The sequence below is a fragment of the Procambarus clarkii genome, chromosome 38, assembly GCF_040958095.1.
Source record: "Procambarus clarkii isolate CNS0578487 chromosome 38, FALCON_Pclarkii_2.0, whole genome shotgun sequence".
Lineage (NCBI taxonomy): Eukaryota > Metazoa > Arthropoda > Malacostraca > Decapoda > Cambaridae > Procambarus > Procambarus clarkii.
The window spans coordinates 5,530,130-5,555,391 of NC_091187.1; positions in this window are offsets into that span (position 1 = coordinate 5,530,130).

Genomic DNA, 25,262 nt, shown 5'->3' on the forward strand with positions numbered 1-25,262 from the left:
GGATTAAGGACTTGCCCGAAACGCTACGCGTACTAGTGGCTGTACAAGAATGTAACAACTCTTGTTTATATCTCAAAAAAAACAAAAAAAAAATGAAAACCCACTATCATCCATTTGTAAGAAAACAGTCCCCTGCCAGGCGTGGTGACTTCAATGCGATTTCAGTACGAATCCAATATAGCTTCATAACGCATAAATATATATGCACGTACATAAATATATATGCACATCTCACATTCTCTCAAAAACATACCTCCCCTACACCTTACTGTAGCATATAACAAATAAAAAATACTCATTCAGTGTACATATATAGGAATACTACATTCAGTAAAAGCAAGCCTCTCAAGTTTTGAAATAAGGCCTTCTTTTCTGACGTCATCATCCCTAATGCGGCACGAGGCGCCAACGTGCTAAATGCGGACCCTAAGAGGTTCACACATAAGTGTGAACTCTTAATCAGGCTTAATACCTCAACTGTACTCTGTGCTTCATCAGAGTTGATATTCAGCTACATTGGCTCGTATTTTCGCTCATTGCTCATATTTTCTGATATTCATAAACCCGATCAAACCATCCTAACCAAACTTATTATATATAACAAACAAATACATTCTACAGATCAGTTGTTGTAGTTGTTTATCGACGTCGCGAAAAGCGACCTCAGGTATAGGGATAAGGTATTGCTGGCCATTAGCATATAAGTGTCAAGGTATCACAGCACCTGACTGGTCAACTATGAATGACGTCACCAGATGACCAATGCGGCCTTTAGAATCCTACTGGCATGTGTATTTGATGTTATTATTAAAAATGGCTAGACTAACCATCCCCACCTAACCTAATCAGAGGTTTAAGAATATATATTTTAGTCATCCACAACTGTAATCATTATTCAGTGATAAGTTCAAAAGTATAACAGCAGCCCAAATGTCGTACTGCAATTTAAGCAAAATCGTACATCTGGCAGCATTGTAGGTGAGCTGAACATAAGAATAAAGGTAACTACAGAAGTCCTATTGGCCCATACGAGGCAGCTCCTATATATTTCCACCCAATCTCATTCATATTCATGTCCAACCTATGCTTAAAACAACCAAGGGATCCCACTTAAAGTATTATTTTACAATAATAGTTTTAATAAGTAGCTGTCATTCTAGTTTTATACACAACAGCAATTATGAAACCCTATAGCTAGATATCGTACTGTAATCCACAAGTAGCTACCACACATCTGGCAGCACAGCGGATTAGTAGCTGTTTTGATACGCTAGTCAGCTGTCGTGACATCCATCAAATAGCTATCTAAATGTCGCACCTCAATTCATCCATCTAGCAACTTAGCTGGATGCTAGTTACTATATTCATAGGCTAATCATTTTTATACCTCAAAAAAAATCCTAGTCTTGCTACGCAAATCAGCTAACTTGTTTCAAAACCAACAGTCGCAAATACAATCATATTTACCTACACATATTCCACAGCCTATACATTCATAGAGAATAGCCTAGTTTTTTGCCACCATTTCCCCCATTAATCAGATGTAATTTATGCCATACACAGAAAATACAGCATTTACACGCCAAATATGTCATTTATGCACAAAATATATTATTTACACTCAAAATATACCATTTACGCAATATTGCATATACGCTCAGAGTATGACATTTACACAAAGTATGGTATTTGCACAAATATATAAAAATGCTTATGCATTTAGACAATCAAAAATGCGCTTTCACTAAAATTCCACATACATAATTTTCACAAAATACCCATACATTGTCTCATAAACCAAAATACACTTACACCATTAAGATCTATTTTTTCAGATTACAGAGCTTACACGAAATACACAATTTGCACACTAAAAAATACAGCTGCACCAGTTCCACTTCAACAAATTAAAAACACAGCTTGCATAAATGCACTATTAGCACAAAAATTATTATAAAACATGGACAATTATTACACAATTTGTGTAATTATTATACATCTTTGCACAATTAATAGAAGAAAACTTGCTATATAATTACTCAACTTGCACAATGACAATCAATACACAAAGGTATAAATAAACAATTCGTCCATATGCAATTACACAACATGCGCAATTAATACACAACTTTCACAAATATTACACATCTTTCATAATTATTACACAACTTGCACAAATACATATCTAGCACAAATACGTACAATACATAACTACCCCAAATATGAAAATACACAACTAGCATAAATACACGATTTACACAAATACAATTGCGACATTTGTACAACTTGCTCAAAAATATAATCAATACACTACTTACCAAAATATGAACAATACATAACTAGCACATATTCATTAAGTACACAACTACGCAATTTCAACAAATACACATACAAAAACATATACAATTAGTACATACAACTTGCACAAAACAATAAAAAATTTATGGAAATATAATCAATACATAATTGCAATAATCATACAACTTATGCAAAATACATAATCTGCACAATTAATATACAAGTATATTAATTGTGCTATATATGTACAAATACAAACACAACCAACTAGGTCAAACAATACACAATTTGCATGATATTTTTCTGGGTATATTTAGGACATTAATTATAATATGCTGAGTTTAACCAACTCCCCAAAAGTCAGAATTTCACATATAAAAATGGTACATATGACTTCCGATGAGCTCAATATAAAACACATTCTTTTTCCATTAAAATTTCAACATTATTAGTGCTAAACTATTCATCTAACATATGTCCACTGTTTTTAATGTCTTATTAATACCTTCCTTGTTACATCCTCTCCAATCAGACCAATCACTGTCAGGTGGCGTGGTGAGCCAAGAGACGGAGGAGAATGATGGGAAGGAAGACCAGAAGGAGAGGAGAAAGAAGACACAGGAGACATGACAGACTGGGTAGAAAGAAGGGATACCCTAGACAGAGAACCAGAAGGGGGGACCTCCGGGACAGAATGGAGGGAAACAGGGGAGGTGGTGGTGGGTGTGTCCAGGTCTAAGGCTTGGAAACGGTTGTGAGACTGAGTAAGGTGGGTAGGACGAGGAGAGGAGGAGTGCACCACGCGAGTATAGGATACGCCAGCGAAAGAGGGGAGACAATGAACTTAGCGCCGAACCTCAGGAAAAGACAAATGGTCCCGGTGCTTCAAGTTGAGGACGGCCGCCTGAAGTTTGTAACGTATACACGTGCGGGAGAAGGTAGGGTTGGCCTCACGGCAATTAAGGCAGCGGACCTAGGGAGAAGTGCACTCCACCTTAGAGTGACCCTCGCCTCCACACATGGGACAGAGAGAGACAGGACTAGAGCATTTGAGGGCACCATGCCCAAACCTCCAGCACTTATTGCAGAGCCGAGGAGATGGAATATACTCCTGAACGGAGCATCTGGCACCAGCAAGAATGACAGAGGGCGGAAGGGTCCTACCATTAAAGTTAATCTTCACAACCCGAAGGGGCAGACGGCGATAACCATGAGGGGGATGAGTAAACGTATCCACCTGGAGGACAGAATGACCCTGGGCCTTGAGGATATGCTTGATATCCTCGTGGTCTTTTCAGTCTTTTAGATTCCTAACACCAGTCGCAACATGGTGTGGGAGGAGAACAGTGCCAACACTGGCATTTACCCGAGTGTTCTTTGAGATTTGAACAGGGGTCTCGCCAAGGCAGGATAAGGCGGCCAAGCGGGTGGCTGCATCCTGAGGAGCAGCAACGACACGGGTACCAAGACGGGTGGGGTTGAAGGTAACTGAGGCATCTACGGAATCTACAAGATGCCTATGAAGGGAAAAATTGTCAGGAGTTGAATGTAAAGGATGGAGGTCAAAGCAGGACCAAACAGAGCATGGTATAAATTAGTATGGGAAGGGAGCATACGAGAGTAGCCGTGGAGGGGACGGCGATGAGAACCTTTAGAGAGAGATGGGTCAAAAGGTGCATTAGTCACAATAAGATGGAGCCATACAAGGGGACGAGGCGGTCACCACAGCAGGCTTGGGGCTCGACCCAACCACAGAGGAGGGAGGGGAGCAGGAAGGAAGAGTCCGGTCTGGGCCTAAACCGGGCCCTGTAGCGGGGTCTACAGATCCTGGTCTTCCAGGACGGTCCGACTCAGGGGCCTGGTCACCCACCCCATGAGCCTGGGTAAGAGAAGTCGTATCGTCATCCATGCAGCAAACAATATCAAAAGTTTGGGACCTGGAACCAAGAGATGTCACCTACCAGGGCAGCCAGGGAGACTGAGCACGGGCCAGTGCAGGAAGGGTGTGTTGTCCCCAGCGGTGCTCCCCCTTTTCAACAGGGGAGTCCTACTACTTCGTTCATTCTCCCACACTGGTGCTAAGACCCCATTCCCCCTATCGCCCCAGCATGGACACCCAACCATCCACTCAGGGCGGCCCCTCACAGGCAACCCCTCTAGCGGGTGGTCTGATGGCTCATAAGGCCCCTATGTGGTGCCCTTCAGCACGTCCACCACCCAAAAAGGGGCAGGAGAGGGGGCAAAGGCAACATACACCGGTCACAGGGGGGTGTACGTGAGCCCCCTCACCACGGCAAGGAGGCACCACGGAAGGGTTAAAAGGGGCAATACCAGTCGTCTTGCACTCCAGAAATTATGAAACTTGACAGCAATAATAAGTTTTTATACTAAAATATACTTTTATTGTTTATTATCAAGACAAGTTGAGGTACACAACTGTTATCAATCAAACCTTTATCTGTATACAAATCATGGAATACATTCTTAAGGAAAAGAACATCACTTGTGATACAGAAATCACAATATCATTATACATTTAATGAACAAATCCACAAAGGCCGTAATGAGGGTTCGAACTTGAATCTGGGCTAAGATGCACGCTAAGGTACGACTAAGGCGCTTCCGGGATCATCCAGCATGTAAATCAGTACAGCCACGATGGGTCGCACCGCTGCGGCCAGATCACTTCGCCGCCACACCCACACAAGCAACGCCATATTCAAGTGGTGTTCCTGCCAAAGAGAAAAAAAAAAGATTCTCTATAATATTCTCTCTACTCCGAGTAAATACTTAACCTGTCCTCTGATAAAGAGCATCACTTTTTGCTCATATGCATCACACAAGGCCAAAAAATGTACGAGAAAATGAAAGCAACTCAAAAAATTGATGTACTGTCCCATTTTCTGTTTTGGAGCCTCTGGTAGGGTAGGGGAGACTACTTTAAATTGACCGTTTGCTTGACATTGTGAAACCTTTGGAGGATGGCCTGAAACACCGTCCATCCCCTGATACCGGGTAATGATGATCACTGTTATTTATTACCCGAGGCAAACTTACACTACTGTATAGTGTGCCCAAAGCATGGGCTTTGGGCACGTGTGTTACGAACCAAAATTCCTCGCCCGAGCACGAAGCCGTGAAGTCCACGCCATCTGTGAGTCCGCTTCCGAAAATCCCACAAAATGGACAATGCCATCTAGTGATGACGAGAGATGCCGGCAATAAGTGCTGGATGTCTGTCCTAGTCGGCTCGTGATGTAGCCGCTGCTGACCTCTGGTGAGGTGGCGCTTAGACAGTGAACGCCATCTATGGAGCGAATAGGTGGACGTTTGTGTCTAAGCTAGTAAGTGATGTTTCCTAGTGATCCCATGTAGTGTCCCCAGTACTGATGACGTGTCTGCTTTCAGAGTCAACCAAGGACGGCTGTGAGGTACGTTGAATCAGTCTACCCAAGGCAGCCAAGGTCTCTTCACCAGTCTGCTTTGTAGAAGTTGTGAGCCACCCCCAGACGAACTCTGCTGAGTGTGTGATAGACTGCCTAAGGAGTGGCAGTGACGGGATTCGCCGTCTCTGGGGCTCGCTGGTGGAAAAGACCACCCACTGCGGTGCCGACCGAGGAGAGTGAACAGCGAGTCACACGAGGCTCCTGCCTAGGGCTCGCAACCCTAGTATTAGTCGTGGAGTGGTTTAACAGTGTGGCTGAATAGTACCTGCCAGCTACAGGCTGGACTGTGGTTGTAGGCCATCACGACAAGGCACCCAGTGGGATTGTAATTTGGCTGGCCTGTGGCTAGGGTAGATTCATCGTGGGTTCTGGGCGACGGAAGAGAAAACCAGGAAACGCTACCCAGAGTGAGCATCGCCAAGTATCCAGTGTCTTCAGAGGAAGACGAAGATGTAAATACTGTGTAGTAATAAATCCCTTTTGTGACTTTAATTTACATATGGTGGTGGGAAAGGAATATATATAATTAAGCATACATGTGTATTTAATGTACCTCCATCATTGATTTTACTTGCGTTACGGAGCTCACCCCTTGAAAGCCTCTACTAACTTGGGGCCGGATACCCAAAAAACTAATACCATCAGAAAAGAACCAGGTTGCGTCCCAGTAGGGCCGTAACAACGTGCTCTTAACAAATGAATGAAATTACATCCAAAAGATCTATTTGGTCTCAAGTCTAACACACAATTATGTAAATGAACGCCACAACTCACCTGCTTGTACCATGTAAGGTAGACAACAACAACAGTTATGGTAAATAAACACTCATCTTGACAATGTCCAAAATGAGCTCATATTCTAGTGTAAAAGTCAAATGAGAAGTAAAGTGTACCTCTAGCACACCCTAACAAACTGTTTTTAATTAAAAATAATTTAACACACAACAAAACTTTTGGCTACACTGACACCACAACCGTTACTCAGCAGACTAATCAGACACATTACAATCTCAGATTCTACACACTCACACTGTAAGCTCATTGAAGTGCAAACTAACATTAATAACAGTAGTAAGTTCAACAGAACCAACAAGCTAGAAGGCTTATTCAATCAATTCAATTTCAACAATAAGAGGATCGACTGGGAAGAAATAAATATAGACCTTGGAAACATTCATTGGGAAACCATCTTAAGCGACAAAACTCTCACAGAGGGAATAGCTCCACTGACAGCTGAAACCAACTAGATCTGTTTAGAGCACATGCCTGTGAGGAGGGTCAGAAAGAGGACAACGCTAGAAAGAGAACACGCAGACGACTGTACAGAAGGAAAAAATAACAGAAATTGCTGAAACAGACACAACTGTTTTCAGAAAGGAAAATAAATCTAAACAGAGAGATCGAAGAAATAATTCTATGAATAGAGCAGACATTGAAGTGATCATATTACTGAGGGAAACAGATAACAGACTGAACAAAAACCATCTAATTATCGCAGGGGACTTTAATATTGATCTCTGTGAGCCTGAGGACCCTCCTGCTGCTAGTTTATTCAACTGTATGAATTCCTGCTTCCTCATACCCTTAATCACTAGACCTACTAGAATCAATGATAGTACTGCCACGGCTCTTGATCACATCTGGACCAACATAACCTCTAAGCTTACTTCAGGGATAATCATCGATAGCACTACAGACCATTACCCCACATTTCTCCTTACATTAACAAACCACCTCTAGAGACAAAGGAGATAAGCTTTAGGCTGCACAATGAAACTGCCATGGACAATTTTATAGCTGCTGCTGCTAATGTTAACTGGGAGACCGAATTAGGTAACACAGGGGACATCAACCTAGCAGTGCAATCTTTTCTTCAAAAAACTCTCAGCCTTTATAACACCCACTGTCCTATGCTAACGAAACAAGTCACAACTAAAAGGCTAAACATTCCTTGGCTTACAAAGAGAATACTTAAATCTATTAATAAAAACATGACCTTGAGAAGAAGTATAGGTTAGGAATCATCTCCAAAAAAATTTCAAAGAATTGCTATCTAAAATAATTAAAAGAGCCAAAATTAAATACTACGAAGATAAATTTACTCAAACAAAGGGCAACATTAAGAAAACATGGAGCACAATTTCACAAATATTGGGATCAAAGAAGACTTTAAATAACAAACCAATACTCCTGTCCAATAACGATGGTGAGCTTACAGCCTCTGATACTGCTATTGAGTTCAATAGGTTCTTCTCTTCCATTGGGTCATCCTTTGCAAATGATATTCCATCTTCCAGTACTGATGTTCAGGACTATCTTACAGGTAAGTATCGACAGTCTCTGTACCTAACGCCTGCAAATTCCACTGATGTTAATGAGATAATCCTTTCCCTTAAATCCAAGTCTAATGCCCTTGAGGAGATACCAACTTTAATTTACAAAAAAAGTCTCCAGATCTTTAGCTCCTGCTATTGCACTGCTCTTCAACAAGTCACTTGAACTCCAAACCTTTCCAGATATTCTAAAAAAAGCGAGAGTAACCCCTGTCCACAAATGTGGTGATCACACTGATATTAACAACTACAGACCTATATCAATCCTGCCAAACTTGTCAAAAACATTTGAAAAACTCATCTACAAGCAGCTTTACTCTTATCTAGCCAAACACAATATACTTAGCTATTGTCAATAAGGCTTCTGTCCCAAAGAAAGTACTAACGATGCAATTATTAGTATGATTAACTTGATACATGCAGTTCTTGATAAAAATAAGTTCTCTGTTGGGTTATTTGTGAACCTGCGTAAGGCTTTTGACACTCAACCACCAAAACCTTCTTCGTATAATACATCATTATGGAGTCAGAGGTCACTCCCTGCAATACCTCAAATCTTACCTTACTGACAGACGCCAGTATGTTCTGTGAATAATTCAATTTCTCCCACCCAACCCATCAACATTGGTGTTCCTCAGGGCAGCATACTTGGCCCCCTCCTCTTTCTCATCTACATTAATGACCTTCCAAATGACTCCCAACACCTCAAACCAATTCTATTTGCTGACGACACAACTTTCATTTACTCCAGTCCTGACCCCCTTGCTCTAAATGTCACAGTGAACACTGAGCTAAATAAAGTCCATCTTTGGCTAACTGCTAACAAACTCACCCTCAACATTGACAAACCTTTCTATATTTTGTTTGGCAATAAATCCTCAAATCAAATAAATCTCAGGATAAATAATACCAAAATTTGTAACAAAATAAATGGCAAATTCCTTGGCGTTCTCATTGACAACGAGCTGAATTTCCATGGACACATTCTAAATATAAAAAAAAATTAAAAAAACTGTTGGCATTCTTTCTAAGATCAGATATTATGTACCTTGCCCTGCCCTGGTGATGCTCTATTACTCTCTCATCGATCCATATCTCAACTATCAAATCAAATCAAATTAAATGTTTATTTAGGTAAGGTACATACATACAAGAGATTTTACAGAGTGATGGATTTATAGATTTATTTATTTATTTATTTATTTATGTATATACAAGAATGTACATAAGGAATGTGAGGATACAAATATGGTAATTACAGTCTTGTAAAGCCACTAGCACGCGCAGCGTTTCGGGCAGGTCCTTAATCTAAGAAAATTTTAAGGAAGTAAATACTTGCAAAATTTATAGACAAAAAAATGATAACAGATTACATGGAATGAAAAAAAAGAAGATGAGATAAAATTATAGGTACAGTATATTAAAGCACATAGGTAGCTATGATTGATTGCAGTGACAGCTTAAAATGGTAGTTGACAACAAATTGGTAGGCACAATACAGCAGAAACAATATAAGATTGATTGCAATGACAGCTTGGATGGTAGTTGACAAAAATTGGTAGTCACAATACAGCATATGGCTAGCACATAAAAGAAGACAGCAATGAACACAATTATAAGGTTGTTTGATATTACATAAAAATTAGGAGATTGGGTAACACTAGGTACAGAGCAAATTTAAAGCTCAGTGTAGGAAACTAAATAGATGAAGTTAGGTACTTTTTGGTTTTGCTTTTAAATAAGGCAAAAGTTTTACAGTTTTTCAATTCACTAGGGAGTGAGTTCCATAGACTAGGTCCCTTAATTTGCATAGAGTGTTTACACAGATTAAGTTTGACCCTGGGGATATCAAAGAGATATTTATTTCTGGTGTGGTGATAATGGGTCCTATTACATCTGTCCAGGGAGAGTTTCAGAGCATGGTTTGCATTTAAGAACAGGGTTTTGTAAATGTAGTTGACACAAGAGAATGTGTGGAGGGAGTTAATATTTAGCAAGTTTAGGGATTTAAACAAGGGAGCTGAGTGTTGTCTGAAAGCAGAGTTAGTTATTATTCTGATAGCAGATTTTTGCTGTGTGATGATGGGCTTAAGGTGGTTTGCAGTGGTAGACCCCCATGCACAGATACCATAATTAAGATAGGGGTAGATTAGTGCATAATATAGTGAGAGGAGAGCAGAGTTAGGAACATAATATCTGATTTTGGAGAGTATACCAACTGTCTTAGAGACTTTCTTAGTTATGTGTTGAATGTGGGTGCTGAAGTTGAGTCTCTTGTCTAGGAATAGGCCAAGAAACTTGCCATCATTTTTATTACTGATGTTAATGTTGTCTATTTGTAGCTGAATTGCATTTGATGATTTGCTTCCAAATAAGATGTAGTAAGTCTTTTCGATGTTTAATGTTAGTTTGTTCGTTGACATCCATAAGTGGACTTTTTTTAATTCATTATTCACAACATTATTTAGTGTATGTGGGTTGAGGTTTGAGTAGATAAGGGTAGTATCGTCAGCAAACAATATAGGTTTGAGAATATTAGAGACATTAGGCAGATCGTTTATATATATAAGAAATAGAAGAGGTCCTAAGATGCTGCCCTGTGGCACTCCAACGGTAATTGGTAGAGTGGAAGAAGTTGTATCATTGATGGTTACATATTGGTGTCTGTCACTAAGATAGGATCGGATGTAGTCAAGGGCAAGGCCTCGGATTCCATAATGCTGGAGTTTAAGTAAGAGGTAGTTGTGATTAACAGTATCAAAGGCTTTTCTTAGGTCAATGAAGAGTCCAATCGGAAACTCATTTTTGTCAAGGGCTGAGTAGATAATGTCAAGGAGACTAATGATTGCATCATTGGTGCTCTTTTGGGACCGGAAGCCAAACTGGCAGGGGCTGAGTATGTCGAATTTTACGAGGTAGGAATAGAGCTGTTTGTAAATAATTTTTTCAAATATTTTTGATAGAATGGGTAGATTTGATATTGGTCTATAATTGTTTATGTCCGCCGGATTGCCTCCTTTATGGACTGGCGTTACTCTTGCTTTTTTGAGGATATCAGGGAAGGTGTGATACTCTATAGATTTGTTGAACAGTAGTGCTATGGGTGAGGAAAGGGCATGGGAGGCTCTCTTGTACACAATGGACGGAATTTCACTGGTGTTCCCTGCCTTGGTTTTTAGAGAATGTATGATGGACACAACATCTGCCGGGCTGATTGGTGAAAGGAGAAGAGAGTTTGGATAGCTGCCTGAGAGATATGTGTTAATATGTGTCTGAGTCTGTGGGATTTTACTGGCAAGATTAGCACCAACCGATGAAAAGAAACTATTAAATTCATTTGCCATTTCTAAGTCAGTTGACGGTATACCCCCATCCTTGTAGAGTTTTATTTGGTTATGTGAGTGTTGTTTAGTTCCTAGGATACTAGAGATAGTTTTCCAAGTGCTTTTCATGTTGCCTTTTGCTTCATTGAATCTATTGACATAATATGCAAGTTTTGCCTTTCTTATGATACTGGTAAGCATTGATGAGTACCTTTTAGCTACTTCCTTTGAAACTAGGCCAATCCTAACTTTCTTTTCATATTCATGTTTCTTGTTGATTGAGTTGAGAATGCCACTTGTGAGCCATGGATTGTTTAATCTTTTGTCAGTTACTTGCTTGGTAAGAAGGGGACAATGAATGTTGTAGAGGCTTAGAGTTTTGGAGATGAAGAGGTTAGCTAATGAATTTATATCATGGGTATTATTGAATTCAGAATCCCAGTTAATATTGTAAAGTGCCTCTGTAAGATTGTCTAAAGCTGATTCACTGTGTAGCCTAAATGAAAGTTTCTTGCTTTTTGGTGGTGTTATGTCCATGTTCGCTATGAGAAAGGTAGGATAGTGGTCAGTTGTTCTGTCGTAAATTATACCAGATACAAGGGGAGCTGTTATGTTTGTCCATATGTGGTCCAAGGTAGTGGCTGATGTTTGAGTGACTCGGGTAGGTTTGGTGATTGTGGGGATTAGCATACAGGAGTTCATGCTGTTAAGGAAATAGTCAACTTGAGAGCAATTTTGTTGACCCAGGTCAATATTAAAATCTCCTCCCAGAATGAAGTGGTTTTTGTTGAGATTGTTGTTTATAATAAGATTCCTTAGGTTGTCTGAGAAAGAAGCTATGTTAGTATTGGGAAATCTATAGATGGCTCCAACAGTCAAAGAAGATTTAAGGGATTTAATTGAAAACTGAGCAAAAGTATATTCACAGTAGTCATCTCTGTCACTAATAACACTGTTGCAGATAAATGTATCTCGGTAATATATAGCTGTGCCACCACCTTTTTTATTAGGCCTACAGTTATGAATGGCTTTATAACCAGCTAAGTTGTAGAGTTGGGTATAGTCTTTATTTAGCCAAGTTTCTGTTAAAATAATGAACGATAGGTTAGTACCTATTGCTGTGAGTAATGCATTTAAATCGTCAAAATGTTTACCAAGTGATCTAACATTTTGGTTATAAACTGATAGACAGGTGCTATTTTGAAGTTTGTTTTTAGCCTGGTGTGCTGTGAAATACTTGCAATAATGATGATCAATGTGCTGGTTGGTGTAGATATGAGACAGAAGATTTTGATCAGGATCAATATCAGTGAGCATAGAGATGCAGAGGGATCACGATATAAGATACACGATAAAGCAAAACACAAGAATAAAAGCAAATACAATAAAATAGTAACAATTTAGAAGTAAAATAAAGATCCAATAGTTAGCCAGGGAGGACACAGAAGTTACATAAAATAAAAAAACAAAAAATCAGTAGAGACTGACAATATTAATGTAAAATAAAAAATAATAAGAAAAATGATAATCATAAAAAAATGATCTTGAAGATAATTAGCTTAGTAATGGTTAATTAACGGGGTAATAAAAAGCCCTAGGTTTAGTGACAAGGGGATTAACTAAGAACAAATAATTAAGAGTATAAAACAGGCAAAGATGACAAACAAAAAAAAATAAAAAAATAAAAATAAACACCTTTGGAAAGGAAAGGCAGAGCTTAAGTACACTTTGGTTGTATGTGAGACTACAAATTATGTTCTGGTTATTCAGCTGTTATCCCACAGTCATCCAGGAAAGAAGTGAGGTGTGCGTCAGTGGTTATGACATAAGTTTTTCCAGAGTCAGTCTTCCTAGCTATTATTTTACCATCGCGCACAAAACAATGTTTAATAGCAGTGGATCTATTGCAAATTCCACGTAGTTTAAATAAGAGATTTTGTCTGAATCTGGTAAGACATTCGTTCACATAAACCTTGGATTTCATACCGACTGCAGTAGTGATAAGGTCTGACTTGCGGGAGCAGCTATCTAACTTCACCCTTATCTTTCTGTTGTTTGTACCAGATGATTTGGCACCCACTCTATAAGCTGACTTAATGTCTCTTGCTTCAATTGAATAATTCAACTTAGTACGCAATTCCTGGATCACGATGGCTATAGGGATAGTACATACAATGCCTAAAGCCACTATTACGCAAAGCTTTTCGGGCATGAAAAACTTAAATGACTAAAGCTAACTGAGCATACAGAACAAAATGAAAACATGGAATGAAAACATAGCTGAAAAAGCAGCACAAATACAATTCTGTCGACAAACAGCGCTGTTTAAAAAAAAACAGACATTGGTTGACAATAGAGGGGTAAGGTAGGTTACAGGGAATTTATTAGGTATAGCTTCGTTTTTATCTTAAACTGGTTGAGAGAGGTACAGTCTTTAACATGGTTGGGAAGGTCATTCCACTATCTGGGTCCCTTGATTTGTAGAGCATTTCTAGTTTGATTAAGTCGTACTCTTGGAATATAAAAACTGTATTTATTTCTGGTGTGGTGCTCATGGGTTCTGTTACAACCTTCTATGAAGCTTTTGAGGTCAGGATTGGCATTACAGTTTAGCGTTTTATATATGTATAATACACATGAGAGAATGTGCAGTGAATTAATGTCTAACATATTCAGAGATTTGAGTAGGGGTACCAAGTGATATCTGGGGCCAGAGTTGGATATTGTCCTAATAGCAGCTTTGTGTTGAGTAATTAGAGGACGTAAATGATTTTGGGTAGTAGAACCCCAAGCACAAATACCATAGTTGAGATATGGATAGATGAGGGAGTAATAGAGAGTCACCAGAGTAGGACGTGGTACATAATATCTGATCTTAGAAAGAATGCCAACAGTTTTTGAAACTTTATTTTATATATTTTGAATGTGTCCCTGGAAATTCAGCTTGTGGTCAATGAGAATGCCAAGGAATTTGCCATCTAATTTGTTACAAATTTGGGTATTGTTTATTTTGATATTTATTTGATTAGAGGATTTATTGCCAAACAGAATATAGAAAGTTTTGTCAATGTTAAGGGTGAGTTTGTTGGCAGTTAGCCAAAGATGGACTTTATTTAGCTCAGTATTTACTGTGGCATTTAGAGCAAGGGGGTCAGAACTGGAGTAAATGAAGGTTGTGTCGTCAGCAAATAGAATTGGTTTGAGGTGTTGGGAGGCATTTGGAAGGTCATTAATGTATATGAGAAAGAGGAGAGGGCCAAGTACGCTGCCCTGAGGAACACCAATGTTGATGGGTAGGGTGGGAGAAATGGAATTATTCACAGAAACATACTGGAGCCTGTCAGTAAGGTAGGATTTGAGGTATTGCAGGGAGTGTCCTCTGACTCCATAATGATGTAATTTAAGAAGAAGGTTTTGGTGGTTGACAGTGTCAAAAGCCTTACGCAGGTCCACAAATAACCCAACAGGGAAGTCATTTTTATCAAGAGCTGTATGAATCGAGTTAAGCATACTAATAAGTGCATCGTTAGTGCTATTTTTGGGTCTGAAGCCATATTGGCAAGGGCTAAGTATATTGTGTTTGGCTAGATAAGAGTAAAGCTGCTTGTAGATTAGTTTTTCAAAATTTTTTGACAAGTTTGGCAGGATTGATATAGGTCTGTAGTTGTTAACATCTGTGAGATCACCACATTTGTGGACAGGCGTTACTCTCTTTTTTTTAGAATATCTGGAAAGGTTTGGAGTTCAAGTGACTTGTTGAAGAGCAATGCAATAGCTGGGGCTAAAGATATGGAGGCTTTTTTGTAAATTAAAGTTGGTATCTCCTAAAGAGAACTAGACTTGGTTTTAAGGGAAAGGATTATCTCATTGACGTCAGTGGAATTAATAGGCTTTAGGTACAGAGACTGTGGATAGTTACCTGTAAGATAGTCCTTAACGTCAGTACTGGAAGATGGAATATCATTTGCAAGGGATGACCCAATGGAAGAGAAGAACCTATTGAACTCAATAGCAGAATCTGAGGCTGAAAGCTGACCATCGTTATTGAACAGGAGTGTTGTTTTGTTTTTTAAAGTCTTCTTTGATCCCAATATTTGTGAAATTGTGCTTCAAGTTTTTTTAATGTTGCTCTTTATTTGGGTAAATTTATCTTGTAAGTATTTAGTTTTGGCTCATCTAAATATCTTTGATAGCAATAACGAGTAATGCTTTGAGATTTCTTTGGAGACAATTCCTAACCTATACTTCTTCTCAAGGTCATGTTTTTTTAATGGATTTAAGTATTCCCTTTGTAAGCCAGGGATTGTTAAGCCTTTTGGTTGTGACTTGTTTTGTAAGCATAGGACAGTTGGTGTTATAAAGGCTAAGAGTTTTTTGAAGAAAAGATGCACTGCTAGGTTGATGCCCCCCCCCCCCTATGTTACCTAACTCAGACTCCCAGTTGACATTATCAGCAGCAGTTATAAAATTGTCTATAGCAGTTTCATTGTGCAGCCTACAACTTAACTCCTTTGACTCTAGAGGTGGTTTGCTAATGTTAGTTAAGAGAAATGTGGGGTAATGGTCAGTAGTGCTATCAGTGATTATACCTGAAGTAAGCGGAGAGGTTGTTTGTCCAGATGTAAGGTACTATGGTATTTGTGCTTGGGGTTATACTACCCAAAATCCTTTATATCCTCTAATTACTCAACACAAAGCTGCTATTAGGACAATATCCAACTCTGGCCCCAGACATCACTCGGTGCCTCTACTCAAATCACTGAATATGTTAGATATTAAGTCACTGCACATCCTCTCATGTGTATTATATATATATATATATATATATATATATATATATATATATATATATATATATATATATATATATATATATATATATATGTCGTACCTAGTAGCCAGAACTCACTTCTCAGCCTACTATGCAAGGCCCGATTTGCCTAATAAGCCAAGTTTTCATGAATTAATTGTTTTTCGACTACCTAACCTACCTAACCTAACCTAACCTAACATTTTCGGCTACCTAACCTAACCTAACCTAGGAAGATAGGTTAGGTTAGGTTAGGTAGGGTTGGTTAGGTTCGGTCATATATCAACGTTAATTTTTACTCCAATAAAAACAAATTGACCTCATACATAATGAAATGGGTAGCTTTATCATTTCATAAGAAAAAAATTAGAGAAAATATATTAATTCAGAAAAACTTGGCTTATTAGGCAAATCGGGCCTTGCATAGTAGGTATAGAAGGGCGTTCTGGCTACTAGGTACGACATATATATATATTTATATATATATATATATATATATATATATATATATATATATATATATATATATATATATATATATATATAATGTTGAACTGTAACGGCAATCCTGACCTTAAAATCCTGGCCTTCTGCAGTTTTCATTACTACTATCCCCTACACCTGACTTTCCTCTTCAGCTCTCTCTTGCCTATTTATTGCCTGACCCTACCTCCTCATCACAATCGACTTGAGAATGGTCCAGGACGGACCGAAACGTTGCGTCCCTTCAACTTCTAGTGTGTGGTCTGGTCAACAATATAAATTCATCAATATTTGTATCACCCCTTGTATGTATGTACTTTACCTGAATAAACAATTGATTTTTTGATTTATGTACATAATATCTGACTTAGAAAAGAATGCCAAGTGATTTTAAATTTTTTTTAGCTATACTTTGTATGTGGCACTGGAAAATTCAGCTTGTTATCAATGAAAACTTCATGGAATTTGCCATCTACTTTATTACCAATCTGGATATTGCCAATTCTTGATTTAAGAAAATGAGGGTTGTGTAAACAGCAAATAAAACTGGCTTGAGGAATTGAGACACATTTGGAATTTCATTTATGTAGATGAGAAAGAGTACGTAAGTAATTATCTAAAGAGGGCACCAAGCCGGGAAGGCTATGAAGCACCATTAACTATGTAGAATATAAAAAAATGGTAAATATCACTAAGAATGCCAATTCGAGAACAAAAGCACATAAGTCAAATGATATCCCTCAGCAAAAATCTGCTATCAGAATAATAACAAATTCTGCTTTCAGACAACACTCAGCCCCTTGTTTAACTCCCTTAACATGCTAAACATAATCTTACTCCACAAATTTTCTTATGTCAATTACATTTACAAAACCCTGTTCTTAAACGCAAATCCAGCTCTGAAACTCTCCCTGGACAGATGTAATAGGACCCATTATCACCACACCAGAAATAAATATCTCTTTGATATCCCCAGAGTCAAACTTAATCTGTGTAAACACTGTATGCAAATAAAGGGACCCAGTCTATGGAACTCACTCCCTAGTGAATTGAAAAACTGTAAAACTTTTGCGTCATTCAAAAAACAAAACTAAAAAGTACCTAATCTCATCTGCATAGTTTTTTTACCTTGTTGCTTTAAAATTGCACTGTATATATTGCTCTCGTGTCGCGTCAGACTAGAAATAAAAATGAATTTTGGAGAATTGATTTTTGAATTACCTCCAACAGTGAAAAGAAATGTACGAAAGATTGAGAAAATTCGTGTTAGAATTATTAATCTTACTTTTTCGGTCATATTTAATAATATATGTCTTCATGAAAGACTGCTACCAAAATATACTTATATATATATATATATATATATATATATATATATATATATATATATATATATATATATATATATATATATATATGTATGTATATATATATATATATATATATATATATATATATATATATATATATATATATATATATATATATATATATGTATGTATATATATATATATATATATATATATATATATATATATATATATATATATATATATATATATATATATATATTTCATTGAATATGACCGCATATTCTGTATTTATTATTTTCTGGTTTAGGGCTTCTATCCCTCTAACTATTTTCTTAGCATCAGGGCTTAATTGAAATAGGAGTTCTCCAAAACTCATTTTCGTACTTTTAAGGTGAAGAAAAGAAGTGATTTACTATAGAGTGTATTACACTTATTTGTATAATTTGCACGACGTTTCGAACCTCCATGGTTCATTCTCAAGTGAACAGATCTTACAATACTAGTTGATTTTATACCCGCATTAGGTCAGGTGATAATACAATGAAGGTGAAAACATGGGGGGATACATAAGGGATAAACATAGGGGCTGCAGAAGGCTTATTGGCCCATACGAGGCATCTCCTATCTAAACACAAAGATTAATCCAGTGTAATTGGCCTGTTATGTTGGACATTGTCTTCTGTGTTGGCATCGATATGTTCTTGTCTTGTCCTTACTCTCATGGTGGGTAGAGTAAATAGTTCCGTGATTTGGGTGTTCATGGTAGGTCGCTCTATTCTTATGTGAATTGCCTCAAGAATTTGTAATCTTCTTGAATCTTGGGTTTTGTCTATTATGCAAGTATTCTTGTTCAACATTTCTCTTGTTAGAGTAATGTCATGGGCTTGCCTCATGTGATTCCTAGGGGCACCAGATTGAAGATGGCATGTCAAACGCCTCGTCAGCTTGGTCGACGTCATACCTATGTACTTACATTGAAGGTTACATCCTTCGTGGGGGCAAGTGTACATGTATACAACGCTTGACTGCTGTAGAGGGTTCTCCGTCGGCTTCGGGCTGTTTTTGATAAGGAGTTCGGAAGTCTTCTTGGTTTTGTAGAATATTATCAGGTTTATGTTTTGGTTAGGAGTAGTGCTTTTTACTCCTTTACGGATTATTTCTTTCATTATTCTTTCCTCTTTTATATGTTCACTGTGCATGGTTGATTTGTAATATAATTTTATTGGGGGTGTTGTGGTTTCTGTTCTAGGTTCTGAATTATACCAACGGTCCAAGTGTCTTCTTATAGCAGCGTTTATTTCCGCGTTGCTATATCCGTTGTTCACCAATACCTGAGTTACTCTTTCAAACTCTCTACTCACGTTGCTCCATTCAGAGCAGTGGGTAAGCGCTCGACGAATATAAGCATTGAGAACACTGGCTTTGTATCTTTGGGGGCACTCACTTCTACCGTTCAGGCATAATCCTATGTTGGTGGGCTTGGTATATACGTTGGTGCTTAAAGAGGTTCCTGTTTTTGTTATTAGTACATCCAAGAATGGCAGACTGTTATTTTCACTATTTTCATGTGTAAATCGGAGTACTGACTCTCTCTCTAGGTGTCTTTTTAGGTCAATTAGTTCATCTGAGTCTTTTACTATTACGAATATGTCATCTACATAACGGCAGTATACAGTTGGTTTTTGTCTGCTACTGAAGACCCTATCTTCGATGGTTCCCATATAAAAATTAGCAAATAAAACTCCTAAGGGGAAGCCCATTGCTACTCCGTCTATTTGTAAATACATGTCTCCTTGTGGACTGATGAAAGGGGCTTCCTTTGTACATGCTTCGAGAAGACTTTTCAAGTGTGGCTCAGGTATGTCTAATTTGGGGGTGCTCTCGTCTCTGTATACTCTGTCCAGTATCATTCCTATGGTTGTGTCGACTGGGACGTTGGTAAAAAGGGATTCAACGTCCAGGGAAGCGATGATTCCATCGGGCTGGGTAGATTTGATCAATTCTGGGAAATCTGCTGATGATTGTAGACTAAACTTACTTGGAGTGTATGGAGTTAGGAGTTCATTGAGTTTCTTTGCCAGGTGATAAGTTGGGGTTGGTATTTGGCTGATTATAGGGCGTAGTGGGTTACCTGGTTTATGCGTCTTAACATTGCCGTAGGCCAACCCGTTCTCGCAAATTTAATAAGTCAATATTGACTTATTAGTTGCGTGCATAGGTGACATACTAAACGTAATAGTTTCCCTTGAAAAGCTTCATAGAAAACACCGACCTTACCTAACCTACTTAGTATGTTAAAATAAGCATCTTATAGCTTCGTAATTACAATTGTTACTTAACCTATTATAGGTATAGGTTAGGTAATAATTGTAATTACGAAGCAATAAGATGCTTATCTTAACATACTAAGTAGGTTAGGTAAGGTCGGTGTTTTCTATGAAGCTTTTCAAGGGAAACTATTATGTTAAGTATGTCACCTATGCACATATTTAATAAGTCAATATTGACTTATTAAATTTGCGAGAACGGGTTGCGTAGGCATATCCTAAGCCATAGTCGCCTTGAAGTTTATTGAAATGCACACTACCTTTCTTTGCATTGATTGCTGTAATTGTTTTGTTTACTTTCCGCTTAAGGTCTTCTACGGGGTTCCTCGTGATTCGTTGAAATTTAGAGTCGTCACTTAGGATGTCGCTAATTTTGTTCATGTATTCATGGGTAGGAATCAATACATATGCTGCTGTTTTGTCGGCTTTTCTTATTGTTATGTCTTTCAGATTTTTTAGTTGTTTCGCTGCTTCTTTGAGTCGTAGGGTTATTCAATGAAACATGTTTGAAAGAAAACCTGCTGCCAGTATACACCAATATATATATATATATATATATATATATATATATATATATATATATATATATATATATATATATATATATATATATATATATATATATATATATATATATATATATATATATATATATATATATATATATTGGTGTATACTGGCAGCAGGTATATATATATATATATATATATATATATATATATATATATATATATATATATATATATATATATATATATATATATATATATATATATATATATATATATATATATATATATATATATATATATATATATACACACACACACACACACACACACGGAACATAGGGTTTGTTAAGGGTACATAGCATGGTGTTTACATTCTTGTAAAGCTACTAGTACATGCAGCGTTTCGAGAAGGTCCTTAATCTAATGGATAATTTTAAGTAGGTAAATTGTAGCAAAATTTTTAAAAGTTGACAGATACTTTGTAAAAAAAAAAAATGAGAGAGATTACTAGGTATAATAAAGCACATCAATAGCTCTGATTGATAGCATTGACAGCTATCACCAGTCGCTACATGATGCGGGAGAATAGCTGTGTAAATCATAGCATTTAACTAGGCATTTTTTGAGATCCGAACCGGGGTTTCCCAATGCAGGACAACGAGGCTAAGCAGACAGCTGCTTCCCGAAAAGGCGCTGCAAAGAAACATGTATCAGTAGGCGTGGGGATAAAAATAACAAAGGTATCCACCAAATCAACTAGGTGTTTATGGATGAATAAATCATCAGGATGAGTAGAATCAACATGACTAAGATCAAAATACTTAGTCCATGTAGCAGAACCAAATAAAGCTTGGAACGTATTAGAACTGGAAGGAATCGTGTGAGTGTGACTGCGGAGGGAACAGCACCGAGCACCCCCAGTAAGAGGGGGGGGGGGCAAAGAGGCCCAGTTGTTACAATGAGAGATGGAGCCACTCCATGTGATGAGGTGGTCATCATTGGGAGCTTGGGGCTCAACCCAGCCACAGAGGTGGGAGGGGAAGCAGATAAGGGTAGTTGGGACCTGGTGGACCAAGCACTCACAAGTCAGGTAGTAGAAGAGCTCCCAGAACCCCATCAAGCAGGGAGAGTCAGGAGCTGCCTGATCTGGGACCAATGTAGTGTGGGCTACAGAGCCCAGCTTTCCATCACAGTCCGACTTGGGGGCCTGGTCTCCCACCCCTCACGTCTTAGAAGTTAAAAAGTGGGTCAGATATCAGCAAGTAAATGAATGAGTAAACATTTCATCAACAAACAAGGCCCCATACACACCATGGAGCCACAATTAGAGGATAGGACACCCAACAAGACAAAGGCCTCTGTCTGGTGGGGTGCACTGTAGATATACGCCCTACAATCGTAACCATAGGAATCATCAATCCGGCAAGATATAATGGAAGCTCAGCACGATATAATTGGGCTCAGCAATGAAGGAAAAGATTGACAATAAAGGTGTCCCCTTGCTCGACAATGCCGAGTACCACAATTTTACGGGTGAGAGAGTGTGCCTCCCCAAAAACCCGGTGTCTAAACAGAAGAAAACATCTGAAAGAATAATCAAGAATTGCAAAACGTCACAAAGAAATAGCAATTAAACAGGAGAATTTGGAAGGAAAAATTAAACTTAATAGGAAAAAGCATTCAGCACAATTAGCGAGGATGGCAGCAAGAGCATTAGGCTTCAAAAGGACAGAGGACAGTGTCCCATGGAGCATCACACTCTAGCATCCGCCAACCAAGCCCCCTCATGATGGCAACGGGATGGAAAGGGAGGGGAAGGTGAGAAAGACGAGAGGGTGAAGAATAGTGCCCAGTGTAACACCAGTGTTAATAGGTAGAGTGGGTGAACTGGAATCATTCACAGAGACATACTGGAGCCTGTCACTAAGGTAAGACTGTAGGTATTGGAGGGATTAACTTCTTACTCCGTAATGTAATTTAAGAAAGTTAATTTTTTATTTTTTATTTTATTTTATTTATATATATACAAGAAGGTACATTGGGTTTGTGAGAATACATTGGATAGTACAGTAATTACATTCTTGTAAAGTCACTAGTACGCGCAGCGTTTTGGGCAGGTCCTTAATCTAGCAGATAATTTTAAGTAGGTAAGTTCAATCAGAATTGATAAATGAAAGATACATTACAAGAGAAAAATGAGATGAGAGAGATAAGTAAGTATATTAAAGCACATTGTTATATTAAAGCTCTGATTGATTACATTGACAGCTTGATTAGTAATTTAAACAAGATTAATAGACACCATACAGCAGATTGACAGCACATATAAGACAGCAATGATCACAATGGTAAAGATGTTCAGAATGGGTACATAAAGATTGGGAGACTGGGTAGCAAAAGATACAGATAAACAAGATTTATAAACACCATACAATAGATTGGCAGCACATATAAGAAAACAGCAATGATCTCAATGGTAAAGATGTTCAAATTGGGAACAAAAAGGTTGGGAGATTGGGTAGCAATAGATACAGTGCAATTTTAAGGCAAAAAGAGAAAAACTATGGAGATGAAATTAGGTACTTTTTAGTATTGATTTTGAATGATGTAAAAGTTGGACAGCTTTTCAATTCAGTAGGGAGTGAATTCCATAAACTGGGTCCCTTTATTTGCATAGAGTGTTTACACAAATTAAGTTTAACTCTGGGGATATCGAAGAGATATTTATTTCTGGTGTGGTGATAATGACATAAGAACATAAGAACATAAGAACAAAGGTAACTGCAGAAGGCCTATTGGCCCATACGAGGCAGCTCCTATTCTATAACCACCCAATCCCACTCATATACTTGTCCAACCCGTGCTTGAAACAATCGAGGGACCCCACCTCCACAATGTTACGCGGCAATTGGTTCCACAAATCAACAACCCTGTTACTGAACCAGTATTTACCCAAGTCTTTCCTAAATCTAAACTTATCCAATTTATACCCATTGTTTCGTGTTCTGTCCTGTGTTGATACTTTTAATACCCTACCAATATCCCCCCGGTTATGTCCATTCATCCACTTGTAAACCTCTATCATGTCACCCCTAACTCTTCGCCTTTCCAGTGAATGCAACTTAAGCTTTGTTAATCTTTCTTCATATGAAAGATTTCTAATTTGGGGAATTAACTTAGTCATCCTACGCTGGACACGTTCAAGTGAATTTATATCCATTCTATAATATGGCGACCAAAACTGAACTGCATAATCTAAATGGGGCCTAACTAGAGCAAGATATAGCTTGAGAACCACACCAGGTGTCTTGTTACTAACGCTGCGATTAATAAATCCAAGTGTCCGATTTGCCTTATTACGAACATTTATGCATTGATCCTTTTGTTTTAAATTCTTACTAATCATAACTCCCAGATCCCTTTCGCAATCCGACTTCGCAATCACAACACCATCTAGCTCGTATCTTGTAACTCTATCATCATTACCTAACCTCAGAACTTTACATTTATCAGCATTAAACTGCATCTGCCAATCCTTTGACCATTTCAAAACCCTATCTAGATCAACTTGAAGTGATAGTGAGTCCTCCTCCGAATTAATTTCCCTACCGATTTTCGTATCATCGGCAAATTTGCAAATGTTGCTACTCAAACCTGAATCTAAATCATTTATATATATTATAAACAACAGAGGTCCCAGGACAGAGCCTTGAGGCACTCCACTTACAACATTTTCCCACTCTGACTTGATTCCATTTATAGTAACTCTCTGTTTCCTTTGGTATAGCCATGCCCTAATCCAGCTTAATATAGCACCCCCAATACCATGAGACTCTATCTTTTTAATCAGTCTTTCATGTGGCACTGTATCAAAAGCTTTGCTAAAGTCAAGGTATACAACATCGCAATCCTTACCACTATCAACTGCCTCAACAATGCTAGAATAAAAAGATAACAAATTTGTTAAACATGAACGGCCATTTATAAAACCATGTTGCGACTCAATTATTAATTTATGTTTTTCAAGATGAAGACGAATTTTATTTGCTATTATAGATTCGAGTAACTTTCCCACAATAGACGTTAGGCTAATTGGTCGATAGTTAGACGCAAGTGATCTATCTCCTTTCTTAAAAACTGGTATCACATTAGCAACTTTCCAAAACTCTGGCACTCTGCCTGACTCTATTGATTTATTAAATATGGTTGACAGTGGGTCACAAAGCTCCTCTTTGCATTCTTTAAGCACCCTGGCAAACACTTCATCCGGCCCTGGGGATTTGTTTGGTTTGAGTTTTACTATTTGTTTAAGAACATCCTCCCTGGTAACTGCTAAACTCGTCAACCTGTCCTCGTCCCCACCCACATAGACTTGTTCGGCTGAAGGCATATTGTTAAGTTCCTCTTTAGTAAATAC